This window comes from Rattus norvegicus, chromosome 4, assembly GCF_021556685.1.
Source record: "Rattus norvegicus strain SHRSP/BbbUtx chromosome 4, alternate assembly SHRSP_T2T, whole genome shotgun sequence".
NCBI lineage: Eukaryota > Metazoa > Chordata > Mammalia > Rodentia > Muridae > Rattus > Rattus norvegicus.
The window spans coordinates 100736986-100758863 of NC_141537.1; the positions used below are offsets into that span (position 1 = coordinate 100736986).

The following is a 21878-nucleotide window of genomic DNA, read 5'->3' on the forward strand; positions in this document are numbered from 1 at the left end:
TTTATTTTTTCTCCATCTTTATTAAATTGAGTATTTATTTACATTTCAATTGTTATTCCCTTTCCTGGTTTCCAGGCCAACATCCCCCTAACCCCTCTCCCTCCCCTTCTATATGGGTGTTCCCCTTCCCATCCTCCCCCCATTATCTCCCTCCTCCCCAACAATCACGTTCACTGGGGGTTCAGTCTTGGCAGGACCAAGGGCTTCCCTTTCCACTGGTGCTCTTACTAGCCTATTCATTGCTACCTATGCGGTTGGAGACAGGGGTCAGTCCATGTATAGTCTTTGAATTGTGACTTAGTCCCTGGAAGCTTTGTTGGTTGGCACTGTTGTTCGTGTGGGGTCTCGAGCCCCTTCAAGCTCTTTCAGTCCTTTCTCTGATTCCTTCAGCGCGCGGTACTTATATTTATTTTTATTTATTTACATCCCCAAAGCTGTCCCCTCTTTGAGCCTACCACTCACAGGATACCTCCTCCATTACTTTTTTTTCTCCTCTGAGTGGAATGGATTTCCTTGGATAGTATCCCACCATGGTGTATCCTGTCTCTTCATTATTAGGTGTGTCCTTTTCCGCTGACGCCAGATGAATCAGATTTGTTGGGCAATGGATACCAGAGTCAGGCTACAGTTTTGGGGAGAAGTCTGAACTTCAGATGTTCGAGAACCCGCATGAAAACACAGCTGCATTTCTGTGTAATTTATATTATGGCTTTAATTTCCAAGCTGCTAGTGGTAAGAGTGAAATCTGAGAGCTTCACTGACTCTGATGGATTAAAACAAAAACAGTATATACAAAAGCATCACCAACAGAATAGGAGAGATAATCTCAAAGGTAGAAGATACAATATAACAAATTGATACATCACTCCAAAGAAATGGTGAATTGAAAGGTTCCCTAGCACAAAAGTCCCAGGAAATTTTGGACTATGCAAAGACAAAACCTAAGAATAATAAGAAGATGAAAAAAAAGTTTCGCAGCACAAAAATCCTTAAAATATCTTCAACAAAATCAAAACAAAAATTTCCCTAATTTATGAAATAGATGGATATAAACATACACTAAACTTACAGAATGTCATTTACAATACTCAATGTAATCAATATTCTTTGGTGTAACTCTCACCAAGCAATGGAAACACCTGTATGACAAGACCTCATGTATCTGTAATCAGAAATTGAAGAAGGCATCCAAAGATAAAAATATCTCCCATGCTTATGAATCAGTAAGATTAATATAGTGAAAATAATCTTACTAAAGCAATTTATAGATTCAATTCCATCTCCACCAAAATTCCAATATAAATTTTTACAGACCTTGAATAAGAAATTCTCTACTTCATATGGAAAAACAAAAAAAAAAACTAGAAAGAAAAACAAAACAAAAAAATAAAAGAACTTTTGGAAGTATCAACGTCCATGACCTCAAACTGTACTATACAGAAACAGTAATAAAAACTGCGTGGTTTTGATATAGAACCAGCCACTTTGACCAGTAGAATCCAATGAAAGATGCTAAAATAAACGGATACATTAGGGACACTTGATTTTTGACAAAGAAGCCAAAAGCATACAATGGAAACAATTATCTTGAACAAGTAATGCTGGTCTTACAACCTCTAGTAAGCAAAGTAGATCCATATTTATTACCCTGCACAAAACTCAAGTCCAAGTGGATCAAAGATCTCAACATACACATGGATACACTGAATCCATAGAAAAAACATGCAAATAGCCATGAACATGTTGGTAGAGGAGACTGTTTCCTGAACACAACATCAGTAGTTCTGTCTCTAAGATCAACAATTTCCAAATGGGACCTACTGAAACTGAAAAGCTTCTCTAAGGCAAAGGACCCTGTTTGTAAGACAAAATAACAGCCTCTAGATTGGGAAAGTGTCTTCATTAACCCTACATCTAACAGATAATATCCAAAATATATAAAGAACTCAAGAAAGTAGTCACCAACAAATTGAAAAGGAATTCTCAACAAAGAACTCTCTAATAGCCAAGAAGTACTTAAAGCAATGTTCAAAGTCCTTAGTCATCAGATAAATGCAAATCAAAACCCTGAAAATCTTATAGACATCAGAATAACTAATGTAAAAACTCAAACAGCAGCATTTACTGGTGATGATGTGGAGCAATGGGAACATTCCTCAATTGCTGGTGGGAGTGAAAACCTGAACAACCACTCTGGAAATCATTCTGGCAGTTTCTCAAAAAATTGAAAATAGTTATTCTAAAGAATTAGCTATAACAGTTCTGGGCTTATAAACAAAAGATGCTCCAATGCATTCATAAAAGCTTTATTTGTGAAACCAGAAACTGGAAACAACCCCTAAGTTGAGATAGACTTTAATGGAAGAATGATTAGAGAAAATGTGGTTCATTTACACAACGAATACTATTCAGCTATTAAAAACTAGTCCATGTGAATTTTGAAGGCAAATGGATGGAACTAAAAATATCTTCCTGAGTAAGGTAACTCAGATCCAAAAGAATATACATGGTGTTTACCAACTTATAAGTGGATATTATCTACAAAGTACAGGATAACTCATGATACACTCCACAGACACAAAGAAGTACCAAGCAAAAAATCTTAATCTCAAGGAGAAGGTGAAATAAAATAGTCATAGGAGTCAGATTTGGGGAGGGGGAGGACCTGGGTGGGAGTGCAGGTGAGTTGAGGGACATTTCTGCAGTAGTCAAGCACTGAAGAAAATAGGGTTGGAAACTCTCCCATCAAAACGGGTGCAAACACAGAGACTGGTATTATAACACCTATGCAGAACTCTATTCCAAGTTTGAGTTTTAGAGTTCCCTGTATTGGAGGTTCAGAAGATGCAGTCAGTCATCTGAACAGCCACCATTCTCGGTATGCATCATGCTTTATTTTTTTAAGTTGTATTATTATTTAGTAATGTCTGAGCATATTTTCAATATATTATGCATCAATTACTAAAGACCAAAAGCTCAATTTGTAAATAGACGCACACATTGAAAGAATGTAAATTTGGATTTGTAGAATTAAAATAAATTGTAAATTAAACTGGTTTGAGTATTCAATTGTAACTCCATGACTACTTTTTCTACATATTTTAGTGTTTCTGTTTAGTAGATACTTACTAGTCATTTTCTTCTTTCAGGAAGAAAGATCAATTATTCTTTTGAAAATAGATTTCATATTTCAATAATATGGGCACTAAATTCTCTGTGCTTTTATATAAAGCAAATAAATCATAACATTGGTCAATGAGTTCATAGTAGATAAAGAATGGAATATCTCCCTCAGGTGAGTCTGGAAATCAGTGTTTGGTCCTCAATAGACCTTCCAAATTATCATGAACCTACTAAAAACGAAAAAAAAAATCCAATTTTTTTTCTATGCATGTTCATTAATTTATTGTGTATATGAGTCTTTTTTCTTTATGTAAATATGTAAGTTTAGTATTGAAGAAAGTCAAAAGGACTCTTTAGATTTATTGAGACTGTGGTTATAAATAGTTGTAAACCATCATGTGAGTATTGGCAAGTGAATTCAGGACTTCTGCAGGAGCAACAAAAGCTCTTATCTGTTTAGCCATCTTTCCATCCACTGGAACATATTGTTTTAACCTTCGTATTAATTTAGTTCCCACCAGTCATTTCTGATATTATGACTCCAGAAGATTTCGGTGGAAATAGATTCTCCTGAACCAGGGAAGTCTGTTGCAAGAAGCCAGAGTTCTAAGAAAGATCACTTTTCTGAGGACAGTAGAATTGATAATCAGGATCAGTAAGCTAATTGTGGTTGTAGTCCCTTTCAAGAAAAAAGAACAAAAGAAAAACTAAATGAAGTAAGCAGGAAAAAGAACTGAAGCCCTGAGGGTGGTCAGAAAGAATTGACACAGGAAAACTCAGGAGGTAGGAGGTTGGGGGAACCTTCTAGACTGTACCAGAGACCTGGGAGGTGAGAGACTCTTAGGACTTAAAGAGAGAGACCATAGATGAAATGTTCTACAGTCTGGAGAGGGAATTTGTAGAGCCTACCTCCAGCAGGAAAAACAAACAAACAAACAAACAAACAAACAAACAAACAAAACCAGGGTATTACGTGAGGGATGTGGTTGCTATACCACAGTCAAAACTCTGACCCATAATTGTTCCTGACTGAACAACTTCAGGGATGGAAATGGAGAAGAGGCTGAGGAAATGAAGGTCCAGTGACAGGCCAAAAGTGGGAACCAGCTCAAGGGTAGGCCCCATTGCTTGACACTATTACTGAGGCTATGGAGCGCTCACAGAAGGTCCTAGCAAAGGACTGTAATTGAAAGACCCAACAAGCAGTTGAAAGAGTCAGATGCAGCTATTTGCACCCAACCAATGAAGAGAAACTGCTGCCCTGGTAGTTGAATTGGGGAAAGGTTGAAGGAAGGTCAGGAGGAAGGCAACCCTGTAGAAGGACCAGCAGTCTCAACTAACCTAGACCCCCAAGATCTCTCAGACAAATGGATCACCATACACCAGCTGATATGAGACCCCCAACACATATACAACAAACATTTGCCAGGTCTGGGTTCAATTAGAGAACATGCACCTAACCCTCAAAAGACTGGAAACTCAATGAAGTTTAGAGGTCTGGTTGGGTCGGTGGGGTGGGGACATCCTTGTGAAGACAGGGGGAGTTGGGATGGCGTATGGGATGTGGAGTAGTTGGAGGGTGGACATGGATGGAAATAAAATCTGGAGTATAAGAAAAAGAAAAAAAATGTCAAAAGTGTATTAAATCCCTACCTAATCCCTCCCCATCATATGGTGAAATTACAATGTAGAACTATTTAATAGTAACAATGGTACCAAGGCAATTAATATAAGTACCCAACTAAACAAATTGTTGAATATCATATATAGTTTTTGAAGAATGGCACACTATTGGGGGTCGGTGTTTCCTTTTGTTATCACATGGCTTCCTGGGATTCCTAGCTTGAACATTGCTGCTCCTACTCAGAGTTCTTCAGGGAATAAAACTAATTCTACACAACAAGGTGTAGTAAAAGGTAAATACATGTAGTTAGAAGTCAAGTTTCTTTTAAAAATGAAGTATTTCAGGCACCTTATGAAAGCAAAAAGTAATTTGGCTGAACCACTGTGTGTAGCAACAAAGTAAGTTGAGGACTTCAAAATCCCACAAACGATACCAAGATACAGGCTGTTCTGGTGTAAATGTTGACAACTTTTATTAAAAATGACAATTTAGTAGTAATAGCTTGCATCACAACTTCATTGCGACCTATTCAAGAATTCATGGATAAGTAGACTCTCCAATGGTATATGACTCTATAAACCACCTGATTAAATCAGATGACATTCTTGCTTTTATTGGCACTAAATTCTAAGTAACTAGGATGGGAAAATAATCAATCATCTTGTATGATTTTCTATTTTGTTCCACAACCAGCTGGACACTCTGTTGTCACAAGAAAAACACTGGAAACAAAAATTCTGTGTTGAATGTCTCCATATGCTAAGTGAAATTAAACTTATACTGGAGAACTTCCTGATATTCTGCATCTGCCAGATCTGCTGGATTTATATTCCCAGAAAGGAAACAGATTCCTAAGAAGGGATTCTGGTTCAACAATAAACATGGAATGTGTTTTTACATGTTTAAATCTCACTCTCTTTTTTTAATCTTACTTTCAATTTTCATCAGTCTTTTAATCTGCAATAAGATGTAAGAATTGATTTGTGTTCTATCATAATAAATTTTGAAAATTATAACATAATCACATAATTCTCTCTCTTCTTTTTGTCCTTTCAGAAATTATGATCTACCCTCCTTGTGTAAACATACTACCCCACATACACTTGTAATAAAAAATTTATAAAATATTCAGTGTTTTCTTAGTCCATGCATGAATCGTATCCTAGCCTGTATGTTTGTGTACCACATATGTGCTGTTGCAAGTGAAAATCAGATGAAGGTGATATATCCCTCTAAACTCTACCCTGAGTTGAGTGTGAGCTGAATCTCCAGCCTGGGTCCTATGCAAGAGCAATAAGTCTTCTTAACTGCTGAGCCATGACATCAGCCCCAGATTGTAAAGTATTTTGTAGAAGAAATATTGTTATTTTGTATATTGACAACACAATGCTTAATATAGTTGAAAAATACCAGTGCTGAGAGGTTATCACAAATTATTTGAAATTTATTTGTATTTCTGAAATGTATTCTAAGAATTGCTTCAAATGAAAGAATTCATTATGTAAATGTTGTAAGAAAACAATACTTGTAAGAAGACTTGAAACCATATCTTACTATTTACTGTGGCTTGTTGAAAAATGGTTTTCTACCTAATCCTAATAAAACAGAGAAAAGTACTTGATACCTAAACATACATCCATTGCAATATTGAAAAATCTACCAAAATTTCTTTTAAAATAATATCCACAATTTACAGCAAAAATCTGCGGCAACATTGCAGTAATCTAATCTGACTTAAGACATTTGGACACAGCCCAATTGAGTTACTAAAATAAACCAGCCTAAAACTATCTTCAACCCTGTCCAGGTGATGATGATTTGCATGTGTCCACTGCACTTCTTAATAGTCCGGTCACACCTAGGTGTAACTGCATATCAAGTCACAGCACAGACATGAAGTCTCCCTCTCATCTTCTGCTGATCTTAAGGTACTGGGTCCCAGGTAAGGAAGGATGTCGTAGGAATTCATTTGACCCTTTTTAATCAGTGCTAACTGAAAATTCAGAGATGTCATTTCTATCATGATTAAACATATATAGTGGTTGAGTCTTTCCAATAAATCGTATGATATGTGACATTGAGATGACACATTCTCATTCCTCCTTGTCTGAATCTTGAGGAAACAGCATCAACATTACTTGTAGGAGAGATAAGGATATTAGTGATTTATTAGTCTGGTGTCAGCAAAAACCAGGGAATGTTCCTACACTCCTAATATACCATTCATCTAGTGTGGAATCTGGAGTTCCTTCAAGGTGCAATGGCAGTGAAGTTGGGACAGGTTTTACTCTCACCATTATCATTCTGAAGCCTGAAGATGTTGCTAAATATTACTGTCAACAGTATTTTAGTACCCCTCCCACAATGAAACAAGCCATGACATAAACTTCCAAAGAATGCAACAGAGTCTACAGCTGCCCCTCCTGTTTCCACCTGCTAATATTATTTCCCAGATACAAACTGTGAAAGTTATTGTGACTTTAGTGTTCAGTAGCCCATAAAATCTACGCTGACATTTTGTGTTTTCTTTAGTCCCTGTAGCACAGTTGTGATAGAATTTCTCAGGATGCCTTTAAGGGGATACATTAAACATGATAAATGATGATAAATTTAAGATTATTATAATTGACTATATCAATTCTGTTATTAGCTGATGAGATCATAAAACTCTTAAAAGATATCAACCATTTTCAAAAATATTCAAATATATTCTTAATACTTTATATTCTTTTTTTTCTAAGTAGATCCTGAAACTTACTGGATTCAGATGCTATCACTGAGGATGAGTTGAGATGACAGAACACTAGATGAACAGTACCACCTACTAGAAGTTTGGAAAGCTTCTTTGAGTGGTTTTTATTTATTTGTTTGTTGTTTGTTTTTATTTTTTATCTTTTATTGATTTTTTATTCATATTTCAAATGTTATTCCCTTTCCCAGTTTCCAGACATAAGCCACCTATCCCATACCCCTCCCCTTCTTCTATAAGGCTATTCCTCTTCCCATTCAACACTCTTTCTGTCACCCCTGAAATTCCCCTACACTGTGTATCCAACCTTGGCAGGACCAAGGTCTTCCCTTTCCATTGGTGCCCAACAAGTCCATCCTCTGCTATATATGTAGCTGGAGCCATGGTTTAGTCTTTGGTTAGTGTTTTACTCGCTAGGATCTCTGGTTGGTTGACATTCTTCTTATGGGGTTTCCAGCCCCTTCAGCTCTTTCAATCCCTTCTCTAATTACTCCAACAGGGTCCTGTTCTCAGTTCAATGGTTTCCTGCTTGCATTTGCCTCATGACCTGTTCTGGCTGTGTCTTTCAGAAGACATCTATATACGATTCCTGTCAGCATTAACTTCTTAGCTTCATTGATCTTTTCTAGTTTTGGTGACTGCATATATATGGGGCAAATGTGGGGCAGGATCTGAATGGCCGTTCCTTCAGTCTCTGCTCCTACCTTTGGATACTCATATAAATTTTTTTCCCCTTTCTCAGATGGAGTGAAGCATCACACTTTGGTCATCCTTCTTTTTGAGCTTCATGTGTTCTGTGGCTTTAATCTTGGGTAATTAGAGCTTTTGGTCTAATATCCGTTTATCAGTGAATGCATATCCTGTGCTTTTTTCTGTGATTTTGTTACCACACTCAGGTTGATATATTCCATGAGCATGAGATGTATGTCCATCTTCTGAGATCCTCTTCAATTTCCCATGATCTTCCTTCTGGATACCTTTCTTTGCTAGGACTAAAGCAAAGTCTCAAATAAGAGACTATGAAATAGGTTACTTGACAAATAGTTATATATTAATAGCATGCTAAATTCCCATCAAGATCTTGACCTGCTGTGATGGCAACACTTTTTCCTACAAATGCAGAAATAAAGGCTGTTTAGTCTGTCTCTGAATTTCATACCATGCAACTTAAATTGGAAAATTATAAACAAAATATTACATAATTATTCCTGTTATCATTAAGGTAATTTAAATTTAAATACAATGTAATACATTTTAATGTAATTGTACATTTAAATATTTTCAATAATATCTGTTTCTGTATTTAGAATGATAAAATTTCCTTATTAATTTAATTATTAACAATAAGGTATACACAAATCTATATATGGATACATAGATAGATAATAGATAGATACATTGACAGATAGAAAGATAGAAGATAGATAGATAGATAGATAGATAGATAGATAGATAGATAGATAGATAAACAATGTCTATTTCTTAGTTCTCTGTTGTCCAATTTTTTTCTTTAGTAGCAGAGTATTTCAATAATTTGACATGAGAATAGAAAGATAATATGTATGACGGTCAATAGTTTGTTTTCTTCTGTTTTGTTTTTTGGAGAGAAAATCATTTCAAGCACATATTAACAGGAAAACAGGGCAATGTAGTGAAAAAGAAGATCTGTTAATAAAAATCAGAAGAAACATTAGGATGGATACTACTTTGTGTAGGATAACAAAAGCAGTTTACTTTCAGTAAGTGACCATCCTGAAGAAAAACCACCTACCAAGAAGGTCCTAAAACCAGTAAAAGTAGAAGACATTAGATGTGAAGTTTCGTGCGGACCACCACTAAAAGAGCTGAGGAGAAGTGCCTTCCACAATCAGAACAAAAATTGAGACTAAATAAAGACAGGCAATTTAGATTATTTGAGAACAGCACTGTAGTACAGTGGAATATTATGGAGACAGATATCCAGAGATGCAAATGACATTATAATGCAGTACACCCTGTGTAGACTGCAAAGTCCTGGCCACATTTTATCTCCAGGAGGAAGTAGCTGGGCCCTAAGGGGTTAGAAGGTTTTTGTTTAAGTCTGTATCACTGTGTGGGTGGGTAACTACTCCTCTGCAGACAGTAATAAGTAGCAGCATCTTCAGCCTCCATGGAGCTGATTGTGAGAGAATAAGAGGTCCCAGACCCACTGCCACTGAAGCGATCTGGGACTCCAGAAGCCAGCTTGGATGTGTCATAAATCCAGGGTTTGGGGGAGGTGCCTGACTTCTGCTGGAACCAGTGCATGTAGCTTACACTTGAGCTGGCACGGCAGGTGATGGTGACCTTCTCTCCTGGAGATGCAGCCATGGTTGTTGGAGACTGGGTGAGCACAATTTCTCCACTGGACACTATGACTAGGACAAAGTGACATAGACAGGAGCAGGGTTAGTAGACATAGAGATACAAAAATAATTTCATACCATCTAATATTCAGAATAAATTAAAAAAGTATATTTTAGACTCAAATTTCCCAGGGAGAAGAATTTTCATTGGATTCTTTGCTCATACTCCATGACCTCATTACCTGTGATACTGATTAGCAGGAGGCTGAAACTCTGCACCTGAAAATCCATTGTGTACTTGAAGTTTGGTCTCTGGCTAATTGCTGCTATTCTTATAAGTACATCTCTTTAAAACAACTGTGAGAGGTTTGTGGTTTCTGAAAATGAAGTATGCAAATAGCAAGATATAATCTGAGCAGTTGTTGGCTTATAAACATGTGGTCTGTTAACTAAGCCAAAGTAAGTTAAACCAGGACAATATCTATTTATTTGTAGTCACAACAATGATAAAGAAGGAAATTTCTGTTCCCTTTTTCCATTGTTTCAGGGATAAAAGCTCTGTACTACCTATATGTTTCCAAAAACATATTGATCCATTAATCAGTGGATGTTCAGTTGAGTAGTTTGAGGTATATTACTCTCATAATAAAGGTATAATAAGAATGACTGTAATGGTCACACAAAGCTTTATCTGCTTCTTGTTTTTTTTTGAATGCTGCTCATTAGTATCTAACCTACTGATTTCAATCTGTTCAGATGATCATTCACACAAAGTTAAAGGAAAAATATCCTTCAATTGTCATATGGATCACAGGTGAGCTGGATACATTTCTTCAGTTGTCAAGTACTGAGGCCATTCCAAGAAAGATAGAAAAAGAACACTCCCGATGAAATCAATGAAAACACTGGTACTGCTGGATTTAAGAGAACGTGAGGTAGAGATTCATGAAGATGCACTCAACTAAAACAACTTTGAACAGTCTCCATTCTCAGTGTTCACTGTACTGTGAGACTGATTCATTCATATTCTATTTATATTAACTAAAATATATGAAAGAACATTTCAAATAAATTACATTTTAGTTATTAAAAATTGTTAACAGATTAAGATGCTGTTATAAATAAGAGTGCTATGAACATAGTGGAGTATGTGTCTTTGTTGTTTTTTGGAGTATCTTTTGGTTATATCCCTAGGAGAGGAATAGCTTGTTCCTCAGGTAGTGGAATATCCAATTTTCTGAGTAATCTCCAGACTGATTAACAGAGTGGTTGTAGCAATTTACAATAATAGAAATATTGAGAGATTCTGGCCAAGAATTACTGAGTTCAAGGTAATTATTAATTCTGCTTTTCTGAGAACACAATTCTAACAAAATAGCTACTCTTCCTTCCAAAAAATGCATGGTCTCATCTCTCCTAGCATTTAGTAGCTAGTTGCTAGTCTTATTCTTGTTACTTCAGAATGAAAACTCTTTTGTTCTTTTTTGCAAATATGGGTTTTATATTTCACGAGTTAAAGATACTAAATCATCTTGGTTTATGCAATACAAATAAATTACCATATTGGTCAATGAACCACATTGTGGATAAAGAAAAGAAGGCCTTCATTACCATCACACTAAACCTGAAATTTGTGTTAGAAGCTGAGGAAAGTTTATAAAACAAAATAATGTTTATGTCTTTATTCTATTGAGACAGAAGGATAGAAGGTAATCTTTTTAGATTTATTTATTTTATTCTGTGTTTATGAGTAGTTTGCCTGCATGAATATATGTGCATAACATACTTGTTTGATACCCAAGGAAGTGAAAAGAAATCCTAAGGTACCAAGATACCCCAGTATTGGAGTGATAAATGAATATAGACTATCATGTAAATATCACCAATTGGGTACAGGTTTCTACAAAAGCAAGAAATGCTCTTTAATGCTAAGAGATTTCCTGATCCCTCAGAAATTATTAATAATTCAGTTTCCTCCAAGAACCATTAATATTATGACTGCATTGACTTTTATCTGAAGTAGGCAGAGATTGGAGATCTCATTGTGTGAAAAGGTAATCAAGAGCTTGGGAACTTATATTTTCCTTTCTTTTTTAAATTTAGTTGAATTATTTTATTTTACTTATTCACTTTCCATAGGGCTCTGTGTCCCCTCCTGCTACCCTTGCCACAAACCTTCCACCACAACACTTTAACTTTTCCTCTAAGCTTGTGGGGACCTGGTAAGTATCCCACATGAACTGACTCTTCAAGACTGTGATGTTAAGCAAGACAACCCAAATAGCAGAACACATCCCATGGTCCGGCAAGAGAGTTTGGAAAGTCTTCCCTCCAGCTGAGGTTCCAGCTTACATCTGCCAGAATGCATAAGATTGAAACTCCAGAAAAATCCCATGCTGACAATGTTTGGGGCCAGAGAACCTCCTTTATTTGTGGTGGGAGTTCAAACTTGTACAGCCATTTGGGAAAGCGATTTGGCATTTTCTCAGAAAACTGGGAACAGTTCTACTTCAAGATTCAGCTATACCACACTTGGAAATATATCCAAGAGATCCTCCAACATCTCACAAAGTTGGTTAACTACGTTTCTAGCAACTTTATTCATAATACCTAACAACTGGAGACACCCTAGATGTTCTTCAACTGAAGAATGAATAAAGAAAATGTAAATGTATACAAGGAAACACTGTTAAACTATTAAAAACCAAGACATCACGAATTTTCTAGGCAAATGGATGAAACTTGAATATACTATCCTAAATGAGGTAATAGTTTTCTAATATAACATGCATAGTATATACTCACTTATAAGCAAATATTACCCATTAAAACAGGTTCCATGCTACAGTCCGAAGGCCCAAAGAAGCATAACAATAAAGAAGACCAAACAAGGAAAAGTGAAACTTAATTAGGAACAAGGTGGCTGGGGTTAAATATTCATAAGAGGCAGATGGACCGTGAGATCTGGGACAGAGGGGTTAGGGACGGAAATAGTCATTCAGGAACACATATGAGGAAGGACAAAACTGATGGCTAGGTGGCCTTGAAATTGATTTGAAATCTGCCATTGAGAAGGGTGAAAAAGTCGGGGGATTCCCAGGACTAGACAGCGACATGAAATAAAGGAGGTGCCCAAGAATCAATGGAAGTGACCTTAGTTCATTTCTTCCTTTCAAATAAAAATCTTGGAAGCCAGAATTCTCAATGAAGTGTCACAAGGACATTTGCATACTTTATAATTTGACAGGGAGAGAATCTAGATTTATTATTTTCTAGCACAAACACATCAATGGGAAAAAATCTTTCCCCGATTCGTACCAACAACCAACAAGGTGGTTATTTCCAGCACCACTATCACTATTTTGACATAGCTATTTGTAACTGTGCCTCTGTAAGACTCATGAGTTTCAGTGTTTCATTCATATGATGCTTATGAATTATGGTCACCTTGAAATTATTTGCAGTAACCCAAATATATAATCTTTTGGCACAGCACTGAGATATCCACAGTTGAGGTGGATTTTAGACAGACTTGGGAGATAGTAGCTTGGTTATTTTAACTGAAGTGGAACAACTCACCCTCCAACTAGAAGGCAAAATATGAAGATTCTGAATGGAAAGGAGTAGTTTTTCAAAGATTGTCTCTACTTGCCCTCAAAACGTAAGGTTGAGATAATTTTGGACCCTCCTTTTTCTCTTTTTGCTTCTCTTGAGTTTATATTTTACACTGCCATAATCTTACTGCAGAGCTCATTAACTGCACTCCCTAATCTTGTATTGAGCTAATAATTTACCTCGTCTTTGACTTGATGCTGAATTCACCTACCACGTTGCTGTCACTGCATCTAACAATGGTGGATTATCCTTTGCTATCATCAGAATCCAGATTATTTTTATTCCACTTTTCTCCTACTCTTTTCTTTCTGCTGATACTGCATCTTCTGCTCCTCCTTTATCTTACTCTTCACCTTCCTCCTCTACTTTTTCTTTCCTCCTCCACTGCTTCCGTTATTCTTCTTCTTCTTTATATTATTCATCATGTTCTTTGTCTTCTATACTTTTTTCTTCTTCCCCACCTCACACCTTCTGCATGGCTACATCTTTCCTCAAGAATGTAAATGAACACAGTACAGTTCTGACTATGCTCTTTAAGGATAAAGACATTCCCTAAGTATTCCTGGATTTGAGATCTTGAGCTGAAATAGAATCTGTGATTCTAGAATATGGCAAGGAACATAGAATACACAATAGTTAAATGGAGAAAGGGTAGGAAACTTCATCCTTTCTGAAAACAGTGGAAACGTTAAGAGGGGGCAGAGAGCAGATCTATTATCTGAGGCATCTGAGAAATACCGTGGAGGAGAGTGTGAAATTGCAAGCTCATGCCATGGGATGTAAGAAAGTTCCTCATCCTAAATGACTTTGATGGAATTTTTGGAAATATCTTTGGTAAATGTATAGAGTCAATTGTAGCTGGATGACAGATACACATCTTCTCTATTACTGACAATTTTCATTTTTAAAAACACTTTTCATATTTCTCCAAAGAGTAACACTGAAACAAACCTAAAGTCAAGAAATTTTCTACTTAATAAACACATACCCACCCACCCTCAAAAAGTGAATAAAATTTCATCAGATTTCTGAGACGGTATCAGAAGGACAGTCACTAAACTTAATGGAAAAATAATCAAAATGCATGTACAGAAAAAAGAAATATTACAACTTCCACTCTCTTCTTCTTCGAGGATCCCACACTCATATATTTTTTTCTTCTTCTAATTTAATTTTTTTTACACTACAGATTTTATTGTCCTCCCTGTCCATCCCCCAACTGCTCCACATCCCATATTTCCTTATTGCCCTACTGCCCCTGTCCTCACGAGGATATCCCTATCTCCCATTTGGCACCCCATAAGACTTCTAAACTCTCTGGCATCTCCAGTCTCTTGAGTGCTAGGTGCATCTTCTCTGAAACAACTTAGATCCAGCAGTTTTTTGTTATATTGTGTTGGGGGCCTCATCTCAGCTAGTATATGCTCCCTGGCTGATGATCCAGTATATGAGAGATCTCAGGGTTCCAGGTTAATTGAGACTGTGGTTCCTCCTACAGTGTGGCCCTCCTCTTCAGCTTCTTTCGGCTTCTCCCTAATTAAACCACAGGAGTCAGCAGCTTCTGTCCATTGGTGGGGTGCAAATATGTGCACTTGAGTCTTTTAGCTGCTTGTTGGGTCTTTCATAGGACAATCATGATAGGCCACTTTTTGAGTGACCAAAAAGCCACAGTAATTATGTCAAGCCTTGGTGTCTACCCTTGAGCTGGTTCCCACTTTGGGCCTAACTATGGAACTACTTTTCCTCAGACTCCACTCCATTCCCATCCCTGTAATTATTTCAAACAGGAACAATTATGGATCAGAGTTTTGACTGTGTGATGGCAACCCTATCTGTTACTTAATGCCCTGTTTTTCTGCTGGGAACTGGCTCTATAAGTTAACTCTCATTCACTGTAGGACACTTCATGTAAGGTCCCTCCTTTTGAGTCCTTAAAGTTTCTCACCTCCCAGGTCTGTAGCACATTCTGAATGTTTCCCCAACCCCCTACCACCTGAGTTAGCCTGTTTCAATTCTTTCTGCTGGCCCTCATAGCTTCAGTTCTTTCCTTGACATAATATCAGATCATGTTCCCCTCTTCCCTCCCATCTCATTTCCCTCCCACTTCCCTCCTGCCCTTAAAATGATTGCTTTCTTCTCCCTTCCCAGTGGGACTGAGCTGTCCTCCTTTGGTCCCTTCAGCTTGATGAAATTTTTTAGTTCTTTGGGCTTTATCTAGGGTATTCTATCCCTTAATTTTGGCTAATATTCACCTATTGGTGAGTACATAGCATGCATGTACACTTGGGTAGAGTAACCTCTGTAAGAATAATATTTTCTTCGCTCTATCCATTTGCCTACAAAATGCAGGAAGCCCTCATTCGTAATAGCTGAGTTGTACGCATTAAGGAAATGAACCAAGTTTTCCATATCTATTCTTCTGCTGTGGGACATATGGGTTGTTTCTACTTCTGGCCATCACAAGTAAGGCCACTATGACCATAGTGAAACATTTGCCCCTGTGGCATTGTGGGGCATTTTTTGGGTATATTCCCAAGAGTGATATTGTTTTGTCAACAGGTAGATCTGTTTCCAATTTTCTGAAGAACCTTCAGATTGATTTCCAGAGTGTTTGCATCAGTTTACAATTCTACCTACAATGGAGGAGTGTTTACTTTCTCCATGTCCTCACCAACAAGTGTTGTTACCTGGATTACTTAAGTAAACTATCTTATCATCTGCAAATATTGATATTTTGTCTTTTTTCTTTCCAATTTTTATCCTTTGACCTCTATTATTTGTCTAATTGGTCTTACTAGAACATCAAGGACTATATTGAATAGATAGAAAGAGAGTGAGCATCCTTGTATAGTTCCTGATTTTAGTGGGATAGCTTCAAGTTTCTCTCCTTACCTATTCAATACAGTACTTGATGTTCTAGTCAGACAAATTAGACAAACAATAGCAGTGAAACGGATACAAATTGGAAAGGAAAAAGAAAAAGAGACCTAATATGAATCCAGTTCCAACTATTACACAAAGTAGAAAAGGAAGTAACATTACCCAATTAGTTCTTTGACGCAGGATAGTCCTAAAATTTGGAGAAATATCTCATATTCTTCCTACTTGTTTTCTATTCTATATAGTTGTGAGCCAACAGCTTGATTCATGCAAATTTTGACTTATATTGACTAATACTGAAACAATAAAATACTAACAGGATCAAATAACCTAAAATACAAATCAAACCAGACTCATGGGAAGTTACACAATTGTGTTGCAACAATCCTGTCTATTTTCAGACATTATTCTGGTTTTGTAGCATGTTACCACACTGTGTGCAAGATACCTTTGTTTTGTGGTCTGTCATGTAGATATATACATGTTGATTTGCAGTGAGGTAAGGCATATCTAGATAGAGTTTGAGATATTAAACTCACAAAAGCACAAATGAAGCCAATAGAGATGTATCCCATTCAGAGTATGTCTTGGTATAGATTCTTAATATGAACACCTGTTTCATAAATGTGATGAATCTTTTCTTTTGAAAATTTTGTTTTGTACCCAGTGTCAACAGCCATGGTAACAGAACAATAAAATAAGGAATTGCTCATTTTCCTATCTGTCATATCAGAAAGGTACTATTTAACACACATGGTGTGTGTTTGTGTGTGTGTGTGTGTGTATGTGTATGTCTGTGTGTGTATGTGTATGTCTATCTGTGTGTGTTTGTGTCTGTGTGTGTGTGTGTGTTTGTAAGTTTGTATGTGTAAATTATACATATAAAGTAAAGGAATTTTAGGTTATTTGGCCTTTCCTTTGATAAATAATTTTTCAGAACACTGATAGAAGGATAGTATTTTCTGTTATATCAGGCAACTTCCATGAGAAGGAGATTCAAGAAATTCTTTATCCCTTTTTCAGTCTCATGTGATATAAAGAGGAACAAAGAGCACAGAGCTGAGATGAAAATCGACTCTTGTTTGGAGAGGTCTATTCTACTCTAGGGAGTCTGTTTGTCCTCTGGTGAGGCAACAGTTTTAACTCTAAGAACTATGGAATCCCTAGGGGCCACTATGCAAAACACATTTAGTTAGAACTGGAAGTATATGGATATTCAGAAGACAACTTCTATTTCTATTCCTCTTCACTGTATTATTAGATATAACAAATTACACTTTCTCTAGTATACATGTCAAATTAGTTCATAGTGACAAAAGAATGAAACTGATTGGTTACATGATTGAAATATAGCTCACTGTAGACCCTCAGAGTTAATTGTAATAATGAATTCCAGGGGCATTTTACTAAACAATCTTAGAGTCATAATATAATAGTAATGAGGAACATATATATCTGTATAGATGTCTGAAGAATAAAAGTCACAAAGAGTAACTCTGAGAATTTATTCTTCCTTGATTAAATGGAGAAAAGTTAAAGGAATTATTTTGTATGTCACAATCTCACCTGAACACAAATGTAGCCTTAATTAATTATTTTAAGATGCATAGTGCATACTGGAGGAGTTACTATATAATACAAGACTCATAAAATTTCTTTTAAAAATGCAGTTTTTCCAAATAGTTTTTGCATCAAAGATCATTCACATCCAGTTATGATGACATACATCTATCACCCTAGAATTCTTAAAGGAAATTCAGGAGGATTACTGTTAATCTAAGAGTAACTTAGATTATGTTGTAATTTTTCAGGGTAGTAGGAAATTCAAAGTGATATATGTTGTCAGTGTTCAACCTCCTAAAGCATACCTTCCACCATGCCTTTTCCTTTGAGCTAAAATTTTTAATGAGATTCATTTTAAATCTGCATTCACTTAATCTCCCTTCTTCTTTTTAATTTTTACAATATGAAAATATCATTGTACTTTTCCTCCAGGAATCTGTGTGTTGAACTTCTTTCAGAAGTCTACTGCCAAACTTTTTGACACAACAGGAAGAAATAGGTAAAGATAAAGACTCTAGATATACAGGTCTTGTAGACTCTTTTGTAATTAACCTGTCTCATAGGTGAGCTAGGGTAATCTACATACCTGTGAATCTTGATTCCACATATAAATTCCAAAAGGATCTTGGTTTCTAACTCATCTCCATCGAGGATCAAAAGGAAAACTCTGGGGGATACTTATCAGTATCTTTCCACATGTTCATTTTATTCTAGTGGTGAACAGAGGACAGATTCCAGGACAAAGGGACAAATCTATTGTCATGTTTATGACAAAGAATTTTAAGAACAACACATAGAAAACATAGTCATACAGGCTGATGACATGAATAAATCACACTTGCTTACTGTGTTCAAATCCTAGGTTTCTTCTTGGAAACATAAATATTCAATTATTCACATCTCATATTAACAGAAGTTATTAAAGGCTCAAAATTGTGTGCAAAAAGGCAAAGTCTTCCAAAAGAACACATATTTTCAATGGGGTAGAGAGGAATCCTATGACTATTTCATTTTTCAGCTTTTATGTAGGTATATGCCTAGGAGTTTGGCTATTTGCTTGCTTGACATCATTTTGCATGTGATAAAAAGTATAGTACAACAATCTAAAGTCTTAAAACTAAAAGTTCCTAGATATTTCCTGTTTTATTATTTATTGAACATATTATATAGACAACTTTTGAACATTTTTAAGTAGGGTTCTTATCTAAAGTTTTATTTAGAAAGAAAAGAAACTGAATTCATTCTAAAACGTTGTTGAATTTATTTGAAAGAGTGAATTATAACTTCAAAGTATTATTCTATTTTTTGGCAGAGTATTTATCCTAATACTAATTTTTCAATTTTAATCACTTTTGGTGCCTTCTTACTCATTTTAGACTCTAATGCTTGAGCAGGATCTGAGCTTGAAGAAAATAAAATGAACACTAAAGTGGATGTCCACTTTTAGGTTGCAACCTTGCAAAAAAGATGAGAGAATCAAGAGGAAAAGAGCTCAATTCAAGAGTTTCTTCCCTGACATCATAGACGATCCTCAACTAAATGTCAGAACCTCTTAAAATTTTCAGATGAAGCCTTGGGCAATTGCACTTCACAAATAAAAAGCTGGAGATTTATTCCAGTTTGGTCAGCAGTGGACACTGTAATTTTTCACCACGCCCCATTTGCATCTCCCTGAACAACCACTTACTAGTGAAACATACATATAAACCTTACACTGTTCACCCAAAAAGATCACAAAATGTAGCATAAGCTAAAAGGTAAACTAGAATCCTATTGGTTTCTTACAGGACAAAGGTCACTGTGCATGTATTCATGAAAGGTCACACACACACAGCTACAACACAGTTCAACAGCTACAAGCATCAAAGCTCTAAGAGATAATGGTGAGTCAACTTGAAGAAGAAAACCATGCAGGGCCACAAACAAAATGATGGACACAGCAAGTTATCAAAATGGAACAGATGAGTGGATATGTCTGCATGCGACATAAAAGTGGTGTTAGAAATAATAGATTGACAATGAACAAGACAGCTACTTAACTAATAAAAACCCACTAGATATAGTTAAAATCTCAGTAGTCAGTAATACAGAATGTGGTTATTTGTCGGTTAAAAATAAAGACCTGCATTTTTGTAATACAATTAAAATAACAAGAGAAACTCATAGTTTACTTGGGGAAAGACAAGTTTACTTGGGGAAGTCTATGAATAAATAGGTAAATAAATAGTTGATATGTAGATGTGGAGACATTGTATTACAGCATATAAGAAATTACTCATTATCTTATAATTCAGTGTAAATTATGTTTAAATGACAATTCCCTCTATGGACTGATGATGTTACTTTAAAAAGCCATGGCATACTCAGCAAATTTTCTGTTTCAAAGTGTGGGAAACTTCCCTACGTACATCTCCAGGATGGCCTACGGGGCTCAAAGTATAGCAGGTTATTGCTATTGCTCTTTTCTGCCCAGCAAATGTTGATGGTAAGATTACATTGCTGAAGACACAGGAGACCTGAACAGACAACAATCACCTTTGAGACCTCAGAATGTCAATAATATTTACAGTAGTCATTTAGAAACATGTCTTGATAACATTAAGGGCATGTTTGTAGTGTCCCTAGGTTCCAGTGCAGAATTTTATGAGATATAACACTGTATAATTACATTGGTAGGTTTTGAATGAATTTTCAAGACTTGTGTCCAATAACTGGAGGTCTTTGTTTGGAACAACTTGGCTTTCGGTGTGTCAAATATAAAAATTAATTTATTCTGATATTGCCCATCTGCCTGAAAAAACTGGAAGAAAAATCATCTTTCTCCAGATGTTCTAATCTCTGACTCTCTTCATTTTTGAGTTAGAATAATTTATATATAGGGTAATGATAAATAATAACTGTCATGTGATTCTGTCATTGTATAACTTTTGAGAGCATCTATGGATGTTTCTTTCAGTGATCCGGATAACAGAAGACTCAACGTCTTCTTCTTTAACCTTCACTACTCATTTTTTCTTCTTGGTCATGAAGGGATATCTACCTCATAATCCCTCCACAGTTTTGACAGTTTTGAGAACCTCTTAGATTGTGATAACAACTCAAAATGGGGTTTCTCATGTATGAGAGAGACTTCTGATTGATTAAATAGTTTATGGTTTCTGGATAGAGCATAATTACCCCAAGTAACATAATGTTTTTCCTCTTTACTATAAATTATTTCTGCTCCATGAAGTAGCACAGTTTCGTTCCTTCCAAATAACAGTCTTGGAGGCTAGAATTCTCAGTGAAGTGTCACAAGGATATTTGCATACTCTTCCTGTTGACTGGGAGAGAAAGAAATTTATCGTTTTCTAGTTCCAGTGCATCAGTGGGAAAATAAATCTTTTCCTGATTTGTACAAACAAACAGCAAGGTGGTTATTCACAGCAGCACTATCACTATTTTGACATAGCTGCTTGTAACTGTGCCTCTGTAAGACTCATGGGTTTCAGTGTTTAATTCCTATGATGCTTATTAATTATTTTCACCATGAAAATACTTGCAGTAAACTAGTTAGATAAGTCTCTTTGCACACCAGTGAGATATCCACAGTTGAGGTGGATTTCTAGGCATGTTTGGGAGATAGTAGCTTGGTTGCTTAACTTAAGGGGGACAACTCACCCTCCAACTAGAAGGCATAATCTGAAGTTTCTTAAAGTATAGAAAATGTTTTTAAAGATTTTTTTTTGTGCTTGCCTTTGAAAATTATGGTTGGGGTAATTTTGGACTCTGTTTTTTCTCTTCTTTTTACTCTCTTGAGTTTATATTTTACCCTGTGCTCATCTTACTGCTGAGCTCATTATCTACATTCCCTCAACTTGTATTGTGCTAATCATTTTCCTTGTCTTTGCCATGATGCTGAATTCACCTACCATGTTGATGTCACTGGATCTACCAGTGGTAGATTATTCTGTGCTCTTAACAGAATGCAAATGTTTTCTCTTCCACTTTTCTTTCTTCT

The 21878-nt window shown here is 36.1% G+C and overlaps 1 pseudogene; it reads right to left on the minus strand.

Annotated features, from left to right (window-relative positions):
• Positions 1 to 9581: 9581 nt before the first annotated feature.
• LOC120102538 (Ig kappa chain V-VI region NQ2-48.2.2 pseudogene) lies at positions 9582 to 10111 on the minus strand (annotated as a pseudogene).
• Positions 10112 to 21878: the final 11767 nt, after the last annotated feature.